We start from the raw sequence: 18652 nt of genomic DNA, 5'->3' as shown, positions 1-18652 counted from the left end.
GCAAAGCAACATCCAAATTACTTCATAAAATTTTGGATGTGCCACTCACAGCAATGATGAGATCCTGAAAAGATAATTGAAAATTATCAAATATGTACAGTGGAAGAGTCTGACTGCTTTGGCATAAGACAAAATGCCTTAAGATGTAAAAACCTCTTACATACAGACAGAGGAGAAACTTGTGCTCAAAATATTATAGGTTTGATCATAGCATGAGAAATCAGAGGAACTTGTTGTGACTTCTAAAATTCTACTATAGTTTAAAAATGCCATACACTGTTAAAAATGCACTAGAACTGTTTTAGATGAAAGCACAATTATATTCATTAAATATATTCCAATTAAGGGGGAAAACTGTTATTACATCCTCTTAGATGTTTTTTTGTTGTTGTTGTTGTTGCTTATAGTATTGTGTAGGTACATACCTTATTGACCCAGACTACAGCTGGACATGTGTTGCAGCTGATGAGCTGTAGCTGAGATATTAGAACCTGCCTTAGTCTTAGGCAGCCAAACTAATGCTTTAAGCACATGCATACTTTGATCTTCTAATATAATATCTCCATGGATCTGAAAAGAGAACTCGACTTCAGTCACAGCTTCTCCCTTCCCACTGAAAGGATGTAAGTTTGCACATTCTAAAGCAGGCAGATTAATCCAAATCTATAGTCTGACTAACTCTGAAGTTTGGAGTGAAAGACCAAAGTCTTGTGTTTTTTTACCCAAATCTTTCATAGACCAACATTAAAGACTTTTGAACTTCTGAATGTATGTTTAAAGTTGCAATTTTGTTTTGGGACAGTTACATGCAATTAAACAGGAGGAATTTAGTTCTGCTGACTGATACAATGCATAATTATTTAATTTTCCATTAAAGTAAAGCACATACATCTCAGACTATTTCTTTGTATGGACCCATGAAGACTTAATGAATGTAATGATCCCAGACTAATACTATGTTAATGTTATATTTTTCCTCTGAAGAAAAATCCTAAAGAATGGTGAGATGCTGTAATGGTTAAAGAGATGGCAAAAGAAGAATTGATACCAGCAGTTGTCCCCATAGGAGCACCCTGCACATCTGTTATTTATGATGTGAAGTGCCACTTGGAACAGATCCAGTAACTATGTACATAGTAATACCTTTAATTAGACTAACAGAATAAACACTGCACACAGGCTGCAGGGATCTCATAAAAGCTTTACCCCTGATGAAGAGGAAATTGGTGCAACTGGGGAGTGATAACTCCAACAGGAACTGTAAACTGGGAAGATCAGTATCTCCTGACTTCTTGTGCATTGATTCTTGCAGCACTTATGGATAAACTTACGATTCAATGATAGAAGTTCCTGTGAACTTGGAAAGCTTAAAGGTAAAACTTATCAGTTAAATGACAGAGAACAGGTTACCACCTTCTATCACAATCTCTTTACCAAATACTAAGACTTTACATTTGTTTAAAAAAATAAAAATCTCTTTGGTAAGCACTACAGGGACTCTGTTATTGGAGCAGAAAAACATCTTTACCTGCGACTCTGCTGTCTCTCTTCTGGGCTGCACTGCCTGAGGTACAGAGCTGAAGCTTGGGGGTATGAGGACTTTGAAGTTCAAGCACAACAGCCTCTTTGTTTTCTCTGTTTTCCTTGCCATAAAGAGCACATAACTGGAGTGGCAGCCTTCAGTGAATAGGAGCTTTACATGAGTGCCCATTGCAGAGCCTGCTGGCAGCTGCCTGTGACACCGCTGCAAACCTCTACCTGTGCCACAGGAAGGGACACAGAAGCCCCTTGTTCAGTCTCATGTTTTATAACAGTAAGAAATACAAATGTGGTGGGTTGTTTTTCCCTCATTCTTGAAACCAGTTTTCCCATGTGTCTCAGCCAAAGAAATACCTGCAAACATTAGGGTTATTTTTCCAGCTCAGGACTTTAGGAATAGCTGTGGCAATGCTACAATTGTATTGTGTCATCTTTACCTTCTATGGCCTTACATTTGTCTGCAGGCACAATGAGGTGGGAAGGATATTTTAAGAATCTGTGACTGTGGATTGTGTGTTGTAGATTGTCTGTTTTGAAATCAAAGTCCAATTAGTCAGACTCTGGAAGAAAATTCAAAAGGGGACTTGAAAATTGGACATTTTTGCATAGATGTCACAGATTAAGGACTTCCACTTCAGTGCCAGTTGTGAGCAAGGTGGTTGGGGAACTAAGCTAACAAAAATTCTGAACTGAAGCTTGTGGGTGGGCTGGAAAGTACACCCAAAACAGTCCAACCCCTCTAACATCTGCTGTGGAACCTTTTGTGTGACTTAACCAGACTCCAGCTTGAAGTTTTTCCTGTCTGTTATTAGAATTTTCGTATTTTCATGCCTTGATCTGCTAGCATCTCCTTAATCACTCAAAAAATGAAGCCCAAATGATTTTTTTTTTTTTTTTTTTTTACAGTACCTCTCTAAATTGCTTTGTTTTTTTTTATTTGTCCCTTGAAGAATTATGGGAATTGCTCTTACAAAGAAAATGTAGCACCCATCAGATATTTTTCTGACTTCGAAAAAGTTAATTTCTGAATGCAAGGCTCAAAAAAAAAGAGCAAACCTATATACTTTTTACCCAGTAGATGCCTCTGAATTTTATTTGATATGAATGTTTTTAATATTCAAATTTTAAGTCTTGTATTATGAGTTAATATCTTTATCCATGAAAATTTCTATATATGGAAAATTAATGCCTCTGCTGTTTAAACTATCTGAAACAGCACTAGTGGCTATTTGCATAAAAAGCAGACTAAACCTTTTTAAAAGTAAAAGCTGAGCATCTACTGTTGTATTACCATCTCTGTTTAGGTTAATTAATAGTTGAGAGTCTTCTTGATAAAAAATATTTTGATAATCATAAAAATACTATACACGTATAAATAAAACTTGGTGATGAAAAGTAGGTCAGTCCTTCAGTCTGGTTTTTAGCTACATCTTACAGATTTTTCTCTGCAGTGATTTGCTGATCCACTTATTCCTAATATCATAATCCTTAAATTTATAATCCTCACTGATACTTAATGATTGGTAACATCTATAGTTTTCCTCTTCCACTATCAACATTGCCAGTGATACATTTGGCCATTTTTGTAATTGGATGTCTCTTTCAGAATCTTGTTATTTAAAGTGTGTCTAATTTAATTACCAAATAGCAAATACACTGTCTGCAAAAGTCACTGACCTAGAAGGTTGGCTTTAAGCTCTTGAGCATGGCTGATAGTGGAATGATGTAAAATGACATGAAAGCTGAAGACATAATTGCTCATTGTGAATATTTTTTTCAGTAGCTAACATTATTTCAAAGATGAAAAGTGACAGTTATATATTTTTGGCAATGTTTCCCTGTAGGAAAGGAACATGCAACCTACTTATTTTTGCTACTGTTAGGGCTGACTCTAAATTATATTCATAAAAAGTTTATTTACTGGCATAAGGGACTGGATTTTTTAACTGTCTCTATACAAGTATTAATTTAGGGCTCTTATAATCTAGGTATATACCCATGCAAAATATGCTGCTAGAGATTTAACCACACAAAATCACAGGAGTTTTCTTGGAGCATATTTTGGGAGTATTAAAAAAAAAAAAAAATGAAGTATCCAAAATTCAGATGCTGCTTCTGTATATCTGGCTGCACAAAATTAAAAACTGCCATCTGTTGAGACTTGTACCTTCTATACAGATAAACAGATTCTATCAGATTGAGTGCCTGTGTGTGTGTGTTCCCATTCCTTGAAAATTTACACTTGCAGCTGATGGAAATGATAGGTATGTGAAAACTTGGAAAGCAAGTAGCAGTCATCAGTATTTTAAAAAGAGCTACTAAAACATAGCAGCCAACAAGTGAACATAGAGCTTAAGCACATCCCTCAGTATTCTGTGCTTGTGAGTATGCAGGCTCTGTGTTCACTTTAACACTGATTTACAGCTTCTGATGATGATGATGAAGGTGCATTAACTGCAGGCAGCTTAGGAACCTGCCAGCCTCAGCCTTGTGCAATGCACAGGTTCCAACTTTTTTGCTCAGCAGGTGGGAGAACCTGCTCAAATTGTGGCTCTTCCTGTTAGCAGGACTGAGCTGGAGCACAGAAAGCTGCTAATGTAATTTTCCTGATTTGGGTATCCAAACCAGAATTCCTCTGTAGATGTGACCTATGCCAGGTCATGTGTGGTTGAAAGATGACAATATGATAGTCTAATTTAAATGACTACAAAATGTCCTTAAAACATTATCTATTATTTGTAGGAAATTTATTGAATTTCCTTTCAGTTTCAGTCCAGCAAAACCTAGTATTATCCTCCTGGCAAATAATTTTTTTCAGGGGTAGGCCAAACTAATCTAGAAGTGTCATTATGAAAAGAGAATAAGGCAGGGAGACTTTTCTTGCAGGAAAATATAGCTCAGGTACCTTATCTAAGTAGAGAGGAACCAGCAGTGATACATGTTAGGATTGGTCAAAACCAACTGGAAAGGTATGCACCAAATGTTCTACCAAAAAAATGTCTCTGCAGGTATGTATGGCTTGGATTACTTCTGAGCAAGACTCCTGTCTAGTTAGCAAGAGATAAAGCAGTGCCCCCAAAATCTCAGAACCAGTTTTAAAGCAGAAATCACATTCCCACATAGGTAACTGTATAAGGAGGAAGGAACCTACTGTTTTGGGTTTGTTGTTATTTGCTGAAGTGTGGTTTTTGTTTGTTTGTTGTTTTGTTGGGGTTTTTTTTGTTTGTTTGTGTGGGTTGTTTAGTGTTTTTTTTAAGTATGAAATGTGTTATGTGCCTGACTTCATCCATAAAGACATTGACTGGGTGGTTGGTCTGGCAATGGAGAGAGCAGAAAGGAAGGGGTTGTTTTATTGGGTGGCTTTTTCTTTTTCAGAATTGACTCAAGAGTCAGTTTGTGGTATTCACTTTGAACAGACTGAGTTTGGTTATCTTGATGCATGTCATCTGATTCCAGAAGTCACTAGCTTCAAGCATTTCTACAGATACCTGAAATGTGTAAAATTTTCAAGAACACAAACTGTCTCTTGTACAAAGGCTGATACAAATCTGAAGTCCATAATTTTAGGCAGGAGAGATGAAGCTCCTGGATGTTGTGACAGAATGTATTTTGAATGACACAATAATGTTTTTCTTCAATGTTTTTTCCTTTCCTCAAATCTGACGAATGAATGGTTCACCTTTACTAGCCCTGTGTCAAAATGATGGAAAATGATGTAAAGTGCACAACATGAAAGGGGGAGAGAGAGAGAGGGAAAAGGACGTTCTTCTGTGCTGTGGGAGCCATCATCAGATAAAAATATGCTGTGAGCTCTTTCCCACCTACGTACCTCAAGCTCTACGAAGTGAAGGAGACTGCCATGTGGTGGCAAAGGACAGATTATCATAATGTGGGGGTGACGTTCCTGCCCCAAAGTCCTCCTGCCTGTTGTGTTCTGAAACTCCTCATTTGAACCTGTTAAGCAGTAATCTGCAAAGTTTGGTGTCAAAGTGCTGTTTGTCCAGGGCCACCCACAGAGTTTCTGTGGGCAGAAATGCTCCCTCTGTAGGTGGGAACATGTGTTTTTCAAGTACATGTTCTTTTGTTTCTCCCTCCCCACTCCCCCAGGAGTGACATCTACCTCTGACTGCATTTTTTAGTGTAGGATGTGTGGGACCATACTACTTTTATATTTCTCTTGTGTGTTGGCTTGCCAAATCCTCAGCTTGCACAAATTGGCATCATTCCATGGAAATAAATAGAAGTATCTTGTGTAAAACCAGCACAGAATCTGAATTCATAAATTAGCAGACTATAATCCATGGACTTCTGGAATGATCTCCCACAATGGTTTTGGAGATGTACTGAGATATTTCTGGAGAGGCTATAAAGGCTGCTATAGTCCACAGATGGCTTCCGTCTTTAAAGTGTGCTTCTAGAGTTGCATCCTGAATGTTTTTCTGAAAGTTCTTTCAATTTTAGGTATACCTCGAGCATTTTGTGGCCTCCCCTAGTCTGTAGGACAGTGGATTCAGTAGTTAAATCATATACATCAGTATGGCAACCAGTGGCATTATAGGTACAGAGACATTGAACTGGATGACATTTAAATGTTTAATTGTACTGAACTCCAGGCAGTTTAGACAAAGTTTATGTATTGTAGTTTATCTTGAGTGCAAATGAAAACTTTCCCTGTCCTGATGGCCAGGTGAACATTACTTTCCAGCCTTTTCTTGTTTCTTTGCCTGACCTGGTATCTGATTCTTCTGAATACTGGTATCCTAGAATTGTGGTATCTGGTTCCTTTTAGACTTTTATCCTAAGGATATAGCGTGAAATTTCTGACAGGGAAAATAATGATGATTAAAGAGACAAAAGATCATTAAACACAACATGACAACTTACACTATTAGGTTTCATGATAATCTGTTTGCAAAATTAAAATAGCTTAAAGTGGTTTATTAAAACATTGTCAAAATATCAAACACATCAAAATGTTTAGGGCTAGCTTGTAAGCTCATGTATCTCATGAAACAAAATCAGGAAAGGTCAGAGTATGTATCATGGGTGTATATGCTTGCTGCAGAGCTAAGGATTTATTTCTGGTTTAATGTGAAATACAAAGTTTCTGTTGTGATTCTTGGCATCTGTGGATTAGATTTTCACTAAATTTTTGGTGTCAGTGTAGAACCAAACCTAGGAGCAGGAGATTATTTTTGTTTCTAGTGACAATGCTGAAGTCAGTCCCACATCAGCACGTGCAGAAAGAGTTCTATCAGTTCTATGAATACTTCCTAAACTCTACTGTAAACCTTATTTGTATTTGTCAAACATAGCTGGGTTTTCAGTTTGTGATTACTGGCTGTTATGAAGTGAAAGAAGTGTAAAATTCTGAGCTTGTAAATAAACTTTGGATGCAGACAGCAGGAGGGGGGGGGCATTTAACCATTATGCTTGCTATATGAAAAAATAATGAGGACGCAATAATATAAACCAGTACTATCTTTTTACTTCTAATATGCTTCTTATTGGACAGTACTACTGTAATTGCTTTCCAAAAATTTTTTTTCTTATGCTATATGACAATATATGACTATTGTCAGCAGCAGCCCAATAGTGACAAATGGCAAATATTTCAATTATTCTTTTGTCTACACACTTTGAAGATCCATCTCATTTATATGAGAGAGAATGTTTTTCAATCTCATGAAAAACTTGCTGGTTTTGTATTTATTCTTTCTATCTCCTCTTTTGCAGTCTGTACTTCAAAAATCCAGGTAAGGTGGGAGAAACAAATACAATGGCAAGTTTGAATACTGTTTTATTGGATCATAGTAGGCTTCTGCTTGTATTTAAAGTTAATTCCTACTACTATATGCTATCATTGTTTCTACATTTCAAAACCTTAGGGATTTGGGGGAGAGACACAGCTGTACTTTGACAAAAAAAATGCTTTTCAAAGGGGTGAAATAATCTGTTTCAAACTAAGAAAGAAATGTGTGGTGCCATTAGAAATGCTATTTTCAGCTGAAAAGGATCAGTGTTGCTTGTAAAATAAGGAGACATCTGACTATTTCAAATAGCCTTTGCTGGGCTGTTTGGAATGTGGTCTGCATTTCTGGCACTTGCTTTTAAGGTGGATGCACAGGAAGACTTGTAAAGGTGAAAAAAAAAAAAAAAGAAAAAGTTATGCAAACCTAAATGAAAGAATGGGTAAAATTAATTTTTATATCCAAAGTGGGTTATCACCATGCAATTGCTTGTATAACAACTTGGTTTTCGTTGTGACTCTGGCAAGGAACAAAGATTAAACATCAAAATAAAAGAAAAAGAAAGTGGTCAGCAAGAAAAACATGGTATTCACATTAGGGAAAAGGCAGGACTACAGGATCATTATTTTTTTTTTCCAGAGGGATATATGACTGTAGTCCAAGATCATCTAGATACTGCTTCAAGTTTGGCAATAGACCTTTTCTATATGTAATTCATTAACTGTCTGACATTTCACCATCTGTAAAGCAAGGGATATTAGTGTGGTGGTGTTAGGCCATGCCAAAAAGTGAGTCTGACATATCCACCCTGCCATGGTCCCACATGTCACAGGCTACTATCACAGGAATTCTTTGACTTGTAATCTTAGAGGTAAAAAGGAGTATCTTTCTGTACTTGCTAGACTTGAGTTATAGACTTGATGCAGAAAATATTGGGTTAGATGTTTTGACCCATCTCATGCTAAAAGTCAGGATAAAAAAAAAAACAAAAACATTGAGGTAAGTAAACAACTTCAACCTTATTGCAATATACAACTACCTGAAAGGAGGTTGTAGCAAGGTGGGTGTTGGCCTCTTCTCCCTAGTGACTAGCAATAGGACAGGAGGATGTGAGTTCAAGTTGCTCCAGAAAATCAGATTGGATATTAGATAAAATTTCTTCACAGAAAGAGTGGTGAAGCATTGGAACAGCTTACCCAGGGAGGAGATGGAGCTGCTCTCTCTGGGGGTATTCAAAAACCAGGTAGATGTGGGTACTCTGGGAGATGATTTAGTGGTTACAGTGGTGGAAGACTGGTGGTTGGATTTGATGATCTCAAAGGTTCTTTCCAACCATGATCACTCTATGATTCAAATCTTATAATGAGCCCCTAGTATCACCTCTGCTGTCTTCAAGCACAAATTGCTTCCCAGTTGGGGAACAGCAACTGATCTTATATGTCAAATATATTCCTTCTCTGTTGCTGTAAAACTAGTGCTCTTATTATGTCAAGGTCCATCATGTTTACTGCAGGTTTTGATATGCTTGACCTAAAAATATTGCTGTAAGTGAATTATTTACAATGACACTGAAGAGCAGGTTTGTTTTTTTTTCCAAAGTGTTTATGGCCCATGGGCATTTCACCGAGTACATATGTACTGTATTAAAAACAACAACAAAAAAATTAAAAATCACAAACATAAAAATGACCATGAAGTCTTTCCACAGCATTTCACAGCTACCACTACCAAAATGAGATTCTTCTGTGGCTTTACAAATTAAGGAAAGACGTGTGCAAGCTGGAGTCTTTCACAGAATCAATCAGCTTGGGAAGGACCCCTGAGATCATCAAGTCCAACCCTTTAGACACAAGTCCAGCCCTTGATCCATTTCATGAGGTTTGGAACCATGGTATGGTTTTGCCAATGAACATTCTGTAAATTACATCTGTAGAAGCTGAGCATTAGTTAAGTTGTATGAAATGTTATATCTATACACTAAGACACTTTTCTATTTCTATATGAAGACTTGGTGTTGGTAAAATCACTGATAAACGTTGTATAAGTCACCACTGATGAGAGAGACCATTGCTGCAGGGTCTGTGCAAGTGGAAACTTGCAGCCCAGGTGAAAATATTTTTTATACTTGTGACAGGTGTGGACTGATTATTGAAGAGTCAAAGCTGACTGAAGTTTCTGCACCTGGTCCTAGTAGGGTCTGAGTTGTTGCTGTTTATGTATGAAACAAAATTCTGGTAGAAAACAGGGAATGATATATTTTGAGGAAAAGTGCTGCCTTAGAAAAGGATAAACCTTACCTTATCTTTTTCCTGCACTGGAATCTGTACTCTCAGTGCTATTAAATCAGATGTTATCAGTTAGCATAGAAAACATAAACAGAAGCCACCTATGCTCCAGGACATTGTTTTTTTCCAATGTTACCAAATTCTAGAATCTTCTGTTTTGCTAAGTATGTTCTCTCTTAAAATAGGTAACATAATTATGATGAGCACTAACAAATATATTGCGGAAATAGGACCTGGTTTTTAGGTTCCAGTAAGGAACAATGATGAATACTGTTGCAAGAACATACTAGCTACACCTTAATTTGAAAATTTTTGCTTCTAGGTATTTATCTTTGATTCCTACTTTTAATATGATCTTTATTTTCAATGTGTAAGTCTAGCAATTCAAGTTCCCATTTTTGTAGAAATGAGTAGACTTAAAGATTCAGGCTTTTCTTGGAGCATAGTTGCTGAGAAGTCATGGATGCATAGCAATTCTTCTTTTTAATTGTTGTTTCTGACCAAAATAGTATTAATTGACCTATAGATCCTGTGGGTTCTTTTCAAACATTGCAATGAAAAAATATTATCTTAGTCAATGATGCTTACATCCCCCTCAATTGCTACATGGTGAAATACAGGTCAAATAAGTACAGAACACAAGATATGTGTTGTGTAACTGGTGTGCTCAGGAAACCTTGTAAGTAATCAGGCTGAAATATTGTTACTGGACCCTGTCAGTATAAAGGGGAACACTAGAAATGCAATGACCCAACTTTAGGAAGCAATTCCTACTGCAGAATGTGAGCTGCAATAAGTCTGAAAGCTGCACTTACCTTGCATCACTGTGATGTGGGAAATGTAGCTGCCTCTTCTGTGTGTCTGACCAGGTTAATAAAGGCTTGTAAAGAAGTCAGGACAAAGTTGGGAGCTTTGTTTACACTTTTATTTACTTTTTACTATCAGCAATACCAAGAGTGTGACATAGATATCCAAAGGTTACAGTAATTTTATGGTTTAACTACTGTTCCATTATTGTTTCTGGATATACATTTTTCTGTTATCTTTAGGATCCCTAAAAATTCCCATATGATAGTATGTGCTTAATAATATTTCTTTAGGTGCTTTAAATTAATCTAAAATGAATTAATTTTTTATATAATGTTTTATCCATATTTTAAAAATCTGGCTACCATTTGTATTTGACAAGTATAGTAGAAATTTTTTAACTGCTCCAGAATGCCTGCTTAAAATTGAGCTTTTTAATACTCATTTCTCTTATACTTAGTCGTTAGGAGAATATACATAAAACTCACTACATTATTTATTTTCATATACCCACTGAGTAAAGATTTGTATGGTTTCAACAGCGCAGAACCCTGGGAAGACATATTCCAGAAAAAGGAAGTGATTTTCTATTTTCTAGTCAGCTAAATTATACACACCTAAAACACAAGCAAACAGTGGATGTCCTCAACTATTTTTTTTTTTTACTGGAAAAATAGAGCCTATAAGAAGTATTTTCTTTTCACTACTGCTCTCAGAGCTGATGTTCCTCTCACCAGCAACTGTAAATGTGTGGGGCCACAGTTGCATTCATTGTTCAGTGAGCTTGTCCACATAGTTAAACCCACCGACAGCAATGAATGTTGATTGTGACCTTTTTTGTAAAGCTTGTCAGGATGGGGGAGAAACATCATGTGGTGGTTAGGTTGCTATCCTCGGTGTTAAGGCCTGAAAGCATGAAGTAAGGAGGAGGATGGTTAGCTGGAGGGTACAATCAACGGTCGATGGTTTTCACTTTAATTCCAAACTCACCGACAGCGTTGAATGTTCACTGAAGCAACCACTACAACAGAGCTCCATTGACTTGACAGCATCCTCAAATGTCTGAAAGGAGGGGGGGGGGAATCAAAATTCACACAGTGATTTCAGTCATACAAATGATGCAACTTCAGTAATTTTTTTTTTTTTTTTTTTTTTTGTCTCTTACCAACACCCTTCTCCGCCCGTCCTACTTCAGGTTTGATCAGAGAGCTGGCACTTTTCCAAACTTCTTTCTACAAAAAGAAAAGATACTTCACTTATTCAGGTTTTAACAATACAGGATGGAGATCCAGACACCAACAGGTTAATGCTGTCTGTTATTTGATGAAACTGAACTTCATAGCTCACACACAAGACACAAAATCTTGTATATGAACAGGCCTGACTAAGTTTTTTGAATCAGTTTTGCCAATATATCACCCATCAAGTAAAATTTTCCTCTCCTGACAGAGTTCAGGAGGTGCATCTAAACTTGCTTAGGATTGATGGAAATATTTTCTCTTAAGAAGACTTAATTTCTCAATAAATGTCTTAGACAAAAGGCCCTTTTTCCTTACAAGTTGTCATTCATGGAGAATCTGCTATAATAATTTTCAGGAGGAAAAAAAGGTGAATGGACATAAAGGCTTGATGACCTAGATTTATAAGGGTTGGACTTGATGATCTCTGAGGTCCCTTCCAACCCAGCCAATTCTATGATTCTATGATTTTCATTTGTTTTTCAGGTGGCAGCATGGTGTCCATATTCAGAGCTTGATCATCACAGAGTGCTTATTCTTAAAATTTCCCTCAGCAGCACAACATTTTTTTCCAATCTTCTGAACTTTTCAACTTAATTGTCCTTATTCTTAATAGAAATAATAACAAGAAAATTAAAACCCCCAAACAGGGCAGCAATTCTTGTTTTGTAGGGGAGGGGTTTTAGAGGCTGGATCAGAAGGTTAACCATGATAAACTTGTTGTCTGTAAGCAGAGTTTTCCTACAGAAGGCTGTCTTGTGGTTCAGAGTTGTCTTGTTTTTGGTAAAAGACATTTTATATTCTTTCTCATCCATGTATCTAATCTTTATAAATGTTGAGGGGTATTTGGTTAAATTTGGTAAATTTGGTTACTACTTGTGTAAAGGGAAACAGCATCAAGAAACTGCAGGGTGTAAGTGTGGTGCCTGAATCTATTTTGTAAAAAACAACAAGGACTTTTTTTCTAGCTGTTTCTTTCAACAAATTGCTCTGCATGTGGAGGTATTTATTACATCATTTAAATGTGTTAAATTATGTGTATATATACATATGCGTACATATACTAATATGTATTTAATATTTAATTTTTAAAATATGAAACATCTAATTAAATTATCTATTAAGTACATATAAAGGATAATCATTAATATAGCTTATTGGAGAACTAGGCAAGAATGGAATTAACTAATTTTCTTTTTTATGGCATATTAGGTTTGTTGTGCTTCGGAAGGCCACTGACTATGAATATTCTGAATTCGAGTCAATATGACAGTCAACACTTTTTTGTTTTCTTCTTTTTGATACAATTTTTTTTTTTGGGGGGGGGGGGGTGGGGGACAGGGGTGGGAGGAATTAAGTATTTGCTGCCAATACTTTACCTCTGGAGTTTGATTTCCACACCCCCCCCCTCCCCCACCTTCCCATTTTATTTGTACTGGCATTTCCATGGTTTAATTCCACGGATATTACAAAAGGAGTTCCTTACCCCAGCATGAGTGATGAGAGAATGTCTCCCCACTCAGCAGCCTTTTGTGCATGTGTTTAACATTATTCTAGCCAAATTCATAGACTTCATGTTTTAGGGTTGCTCACATATAACATGAAAATCTGCCCTATTATAACTTTTTTTTTTTCCTGTGTGCAATTTCTTTCAATACTTATTCCTATGTTGTTATTCCCTGCCTCCATTTGTCACTTTGTATTTCAATATGGGGCATTGCCTGGCTGATACCTGGCAGTGAGGATGGGATGTAGATGGAGGAGAAGAGCTATGTAGAGCTTGTGGTTTGGTGGATTGCATCTTAAAAGGAAATACTTTCACAGGTTGTTATTATTCCCTCCCCACACCCCAATGGAAAAAACCTTGGTATTTCCTTGGTTACCAAGCCTATGTTGAAATGGGCTGAAACTTGTAAGTACAAAAAAGCATTTCTGAGCTCCAGCCCTGATTCCTGATGTGTGCAGGTTATGCAGGGTAAAAATGCTTTCATCTTCTCTCATCTGGTTTTCATATTTTTTTAAATCCCCTGACAGGCTTAGCTAGTTGTTGCAAATGCCAGCTTTATTTCAAATTTTGTTTCAGATCTGCAGGCTTATGTGAACATTCAGGTTGGATGTATGTTGGTTTTTTTTTTTTATTTAAGGTTACTAGGTCATAAATAAACCAAAGCATTTTCCTTGCTATGAGCAATAGGCTGATGGCGTACATGAAATACTGCTTTAAAAAAAATTGGAACCTAACATGAATTGACAGAGGTACATGAGGAAGCAGTTCATTGTGTTGCTGTAAAGGCCATAGGGATTTGGACTGCTAGAGCTGCCTGTCTTAGGAATAGATTAGATATCTTGTCTGATGACCTGTACTTAATTTAAGTGACTGCATTTGCCAGTCCTTCCAGAGGGCAACTGTGTGAAGTAGAGCATCTCATCCTCAGTCTTCAACCCTCTTCCTCCTCCTGATGACATGACCTAAATTGAAGATCTTGATGGTGTTCTGCACAAACAAACAATTAATTCAATGCCATCTGAAATGCATCTTAGATTCTAATTATTTAGCTTTCCATTTTGTTCTTTGTATTGGCTGATAGTGGCAACTGCTGTGCAGTATGTTCACGTTTAGCAGCTGCCTTATGCAAAACAATTAAAGCTCCTTCTCCCTACTAAGAAATGATGACTGAGTTGTTGTGAAGTACTACTCTGCCCAGCTTACTGCCCCACCTCTTCCTTTCTTCCTTCTTCCTCCCCCATATAAATGAAATATAAATGAAGGTGTCAGACAGCCCTGGCTTGCAGGCTACTTCAGACTTGTTTGTAGTTTTAACAGTCCTACTGCTTGTACAGCAGTGAGATTGCTTAGGAACAAATAGGTAAATACACAGATCTCAGGTTTGGGAGTTTTTCTTACTTGATTTCCCTCATGATACATTAAGACAGGGAGACTGTACACTGATTAGAATAGTATGTGAACATATTTTTATGGTCAATTTTAAAATGCATTCAATTTTTTTTGCTGGCATTGGCTTCATGCTGGAAGGTGGAGCTAAGACATTGAAGGCAAACACATTTGGCTAAAAGGAAGACAACAGAACAATAGTGTTAATACTCATCTTGCAAAGTTATCTCATGGATACAGTTGTTGGCTACTTCCACCTCCTACTTGCCTTCTCTCACACTCTGCCAAGAGGCTTCCAGATGTATACTTGGGGACAGGAAGAAATGTAACTTGTGGATGTTGCAAAAGTGAATTCCAGTGGCAGTGTCTAAAAATGTCCCTAACACACTTAGGATCAGATTGTCAGCTTGTGTAAACTGACACAGCTCCATTGGCCTCAGTGGCATCTGCCTTTACACCAGCTGGCACCTGGATGCTCATCTGGAAAAAAAAAGTGAAGTAGAATGATCAGTTAGCTGTTCTTATAATAATTTCTTATTTTTTTTAGTGTTCGTCAATTTTATTGACCCTTTCTCAAATGACAAATTATCATGCATTATTGATGTTTTACCTGCAATAAATTATCAGTAATACCAAGTCTCACTAAATATTTACACTGCTGTGCTTTGACCAAAGGAAGAAATCCAGCTTTCTGTGGTTATTAGAGATTCAATTTGGTCTTGGATGACTTTGAGTTATCTGTTGAAAGTAAAACCTCTGTGCAGCCATAAAGAGGAAGTCCTTTTTCTGACAAAATGAGAAGTGTTAATTTTTTCTGTGGTTCAAAAAAACTAAAAGATCAGAATCCTATAAATTTCATTGTAATCCAAGACTCCTGCTGTACTCTACAAACACTAGCTACAGCTCTTTCTGCAGTGTGTTGGAATATAGCTCCTAATTACCAATGCAGTAATTCCAAGGCCAAAGATTTTCAAGAAATCCAACTGGACAATCACAATGTTTTTGTGTAGACTTAAGCGTCTGGAATCATCTTTGTAAACCACTGCTGGAAAAAAAAAGTGTTTTAAGGATTATTTCACCACCTATTGGAATACAGACACCTCTGGAGAAAAGTAGCAGCTGCATAACATCTTGAAGAACTAGTGCCAGTCTGAGACAGGAGAGAAAATTGTGATTGCCTTCTTGAAATTCTGCATTCTACAAGGCTGCTTTTTCTACATTGTGGTATAAAGAAATCTGAAGTTATGCAGAATCATCCTGGTTCTTGCTTGTGAAATAGCAGGGAGGGGAAATATCTTGGCACACCAGAATAGCCTTTCCGAGGTGCAATACTGATCACAAGACTTTTTTTATACTGAGTAAAAACTTGTTTGTCAAGCACAGCCATCTAAGAGCAATCTGCAGCTCATTGAGTCCTATCAGGGTTCTGCTGGCCCAGAAACCAGGACATCTCCAGGTATGCTGGCTCATGTCTTTGTAGCCTTTGACTAAGTTTTTCTTTTAGTAAGTCTGGTGTCCAAAAATTGACTATGTTCTTGAAATTAAACCCAACAGATAATATTACATGTCTACAACACAGGCTGTGAGGCAGGATGTTGATTAGCAGAGCTAATTTACAAAAAGATCAAATGTGAGGAGCAGCAATGATATTAGTTCAATCAAAAAGTATTTCCAGAAATAATTTAATTGTGGAGTTCAAAACTTAAAAAATAAGTTTTCCCCTGATTAATTATAAAAATATAACAAAATACTGAAGGTAATTCCAAAATTTAATGTGAAAATAACCAAGGCAGTATTGCCTTTTGCTCACTGCTTTAGGCTTACTGTACCTCAATTGATGTAAATTATTACTCCTATTTAACAAATCAGTTTCTGTCTTCTAATCAGACTTTTATATCTGACTTACTGAGCCTGATTCTGCAATCTATTACTTCATGTTGCAAGTCCTTTTTGAAATTGTAAGATCTTTTCCAACACATAGGGTTGTAGCACTTGATTTATAAGCCTTGTTTTTTATTTAAAGCCAAGAAACTGGTGAATAAATTCTAAATACTGCCTGCAGTTTCCCAGCCTTTTGGATGACAATTGTTCACTCTTTGTTACTGGAACACATTACTATTTATGGAAGACATGCACATACTTCAGTGTCTATAAATCATATGCAAACATCTGTTCTTTAGATCAGTGAATGAAGTACAGCAACTGCTTTTTACTGTTTTTTACATTAATATCCATGAAGTAATGCTCACCTACTGACTATTATGCTTTAATATTTCAGCAAATATTTCAGTAATTTTAAGTTCTCAGGCAATGTAAGTCAAAACAGTAGAAAATGCAAACACAGTCTGGTTTAGAGTTCTGTGTAGCCTGTACCTAAAAAAAAACATCAAATGGATATTGTAGGATAGAGGGGGTCAATGTTATGAGCAACACAATCAACTTTGCTAAAACACCACAGGTTCTGTTAGTAATTCTCCATACTCATTGCTGCCTTTGAAGGGAATTTCTTACCCTCCCCCTTCCTGTGATAGTCTTGAACAGGCATCCTTTTCTTATTTGATGAATCTGGATTGTGTGTAGCGGTCTACATTTTTCTCTTAGTAGTATGATCTTTTTCCCATGTGATTCTGCAGGCAAGATTCTAAGGCAAATAACTGTGAAACTGCACTCAGAAAACATATGGTAGGTGTGGAAAACCAGACTGCATACAAGTCAAAATGTAAGATGTGGGAAAGACAATATTGCATGCTACGGGTGGAAAGGCCACAGATAAGAGTTCTCTTACTCTGTCTGCCTTCAGTCTTAGTGCCAGTGATTTCAGGTAACCTGCTTTCAGCTGTAAGAGAATCTTCAGGACACATCCCAAGTAGTGTTTATGTCAAGCATTCATTTGGTTGTCATATGTGCCAAGGCTGTGGATTCACTGGCTGTTTTTCAACGACCCCTTTGTCTTTGTATTTATTTTATGGGAATGGAGGCTTTCTGTGTTGAGACTTGTAAAATACATCCACAGAAGCAACTGAATTTTCATAAAATGAATGTGTGTATAAAAACGGAGAGTAAAAATAGTCTATATTTCCAAAAGTTGACATACTGTACACAAGTATCACACAATAGATTGTAGTTCTTCACCTGCAGAATATGGGATAATTACTTTTAATTTGCCTACTAATATTTAAAAAAAAAACAAACCCAAAACCAGAACAACCCCAAACATACCAAACTGCTCCAGAATGAATGGGGATCTTTGCTTTAGGATTTATGGAGCATTTCAATGCAGTCTGTATATTGACTTTTAGGTTCTTCACAGTGACTATATGAGATACATATATTCAATCAAATGTTTGAGAGCTTTTAGTTTGTTTTTTTTTTTTATTTTTGCTTTTTTAGAAGTTACCATAAAAGGTGATTAAGGATTCTTCATGTGCCTGTAGCTCCCTGCCAGAGCAGTGCAGTAGCAAATGCCTTTAACACCCCACCCCCCTCTTCTTTCTGAGTTGCCATAGGTATGGACTGCAAGAATTACCAAATTCAAACAATTATTGTCCTGCTGCACAAAGTTTCTTTTGATCAAGAGGGAGTCATTTGAACCCTAATGTTTAGTGGGTAATACTTACAGCCTCATAAAAGTGTGGTGATGACTGATATCTCGTAGTGCTTTGAACATGTGAAGTGCTGTATAAACAATATGGGGCTATTGCACACAACTCAAGCTGTTAGCATAGGAGACACACTGCCCCAGGCCTTTAGAGGGGAAATCACATCTTTGCTGGAATAGAGGCACCTTTCTGACTTCTGTCTGCTTCCAGATCAGGAGCTTTCTCAGTAGCATAAGGATATGAAAAAAATGATCTTTTTTAAAACACTGTGTTTATTATACAATACTGGATACTAACTGAAGGCTGGCAGCATTCAGTTGGAGCTGTGATTCTGAAAGTGTATGAGGATGGTAAATCAGTGTCTGTTTGCATTATTTCCTTTGCTGTAACTGTATTTTGGCATTCTTGCATTTTTCCTTTGTGAAATATTTGCATGAAAATCTGTTGCTAATGTACTCTTCGTTTTTTGTGTGTAATTTGAAACTCGTGGGAGATTATGCTTCATCTTTGTTCCTAAAATATCATCATAGTTTACAGAAAT

At 36.8% G+C, this 18652-nt stretch overlaps 1 long non-coding RNA gene across 4 annotated transcripts in view; it reads right to left on the bottom strand.

The window, feature by feature from the left end:
* Positions 1-10485: 10485 nt before the first annotated feature.
* Positions 10486-18652, bottom strand: part of LOC139799245 (uncharacterized) — a 68386-nt gene continuing 60219 nt past the window's right edge. For 2 of the 4 annotated variants that reach the window (XR_011727195.1, XR_011727192.1), the window contains exons 5-8: positions 13978-14992; positions 11547-11613; positions 11372-11443; positions 10486-11287 (exon numbers count right to left, since the gene is read on the bottom strand). This is a non-coding gene — a long non-coding RNA (uncharacterized lncRNA). The remainder of the gene's footprint in view (positions 11288-11371; positions 11444-11546; positions 11614-13977; positions 14993-18652) is intronic. The other 2 variants (XR_011727194.1, XR_011727193.1) reach the window with 2 other exon arrangements.

The sequence above is a fragment of the Heliangelus exortis genome, chromosome 8 (genome assembly GCF_036169615.1).
Source record: "Heliangelus exortis chromosome 8, bHelExo1.hap1, whole genome shotgun sequence".
Taxonomy (NCBI): domain Eukaryota; kingdom Metazoa; phylum Chordata; class Aves; order Apodiformes; family Trochilidae; genus Heliangelus; species Heliangelus exortis.
Note: the sequence above shows the minus strand (reverse complement) of the source record. Positions and strands in the feature narration are given on the sequence as shown.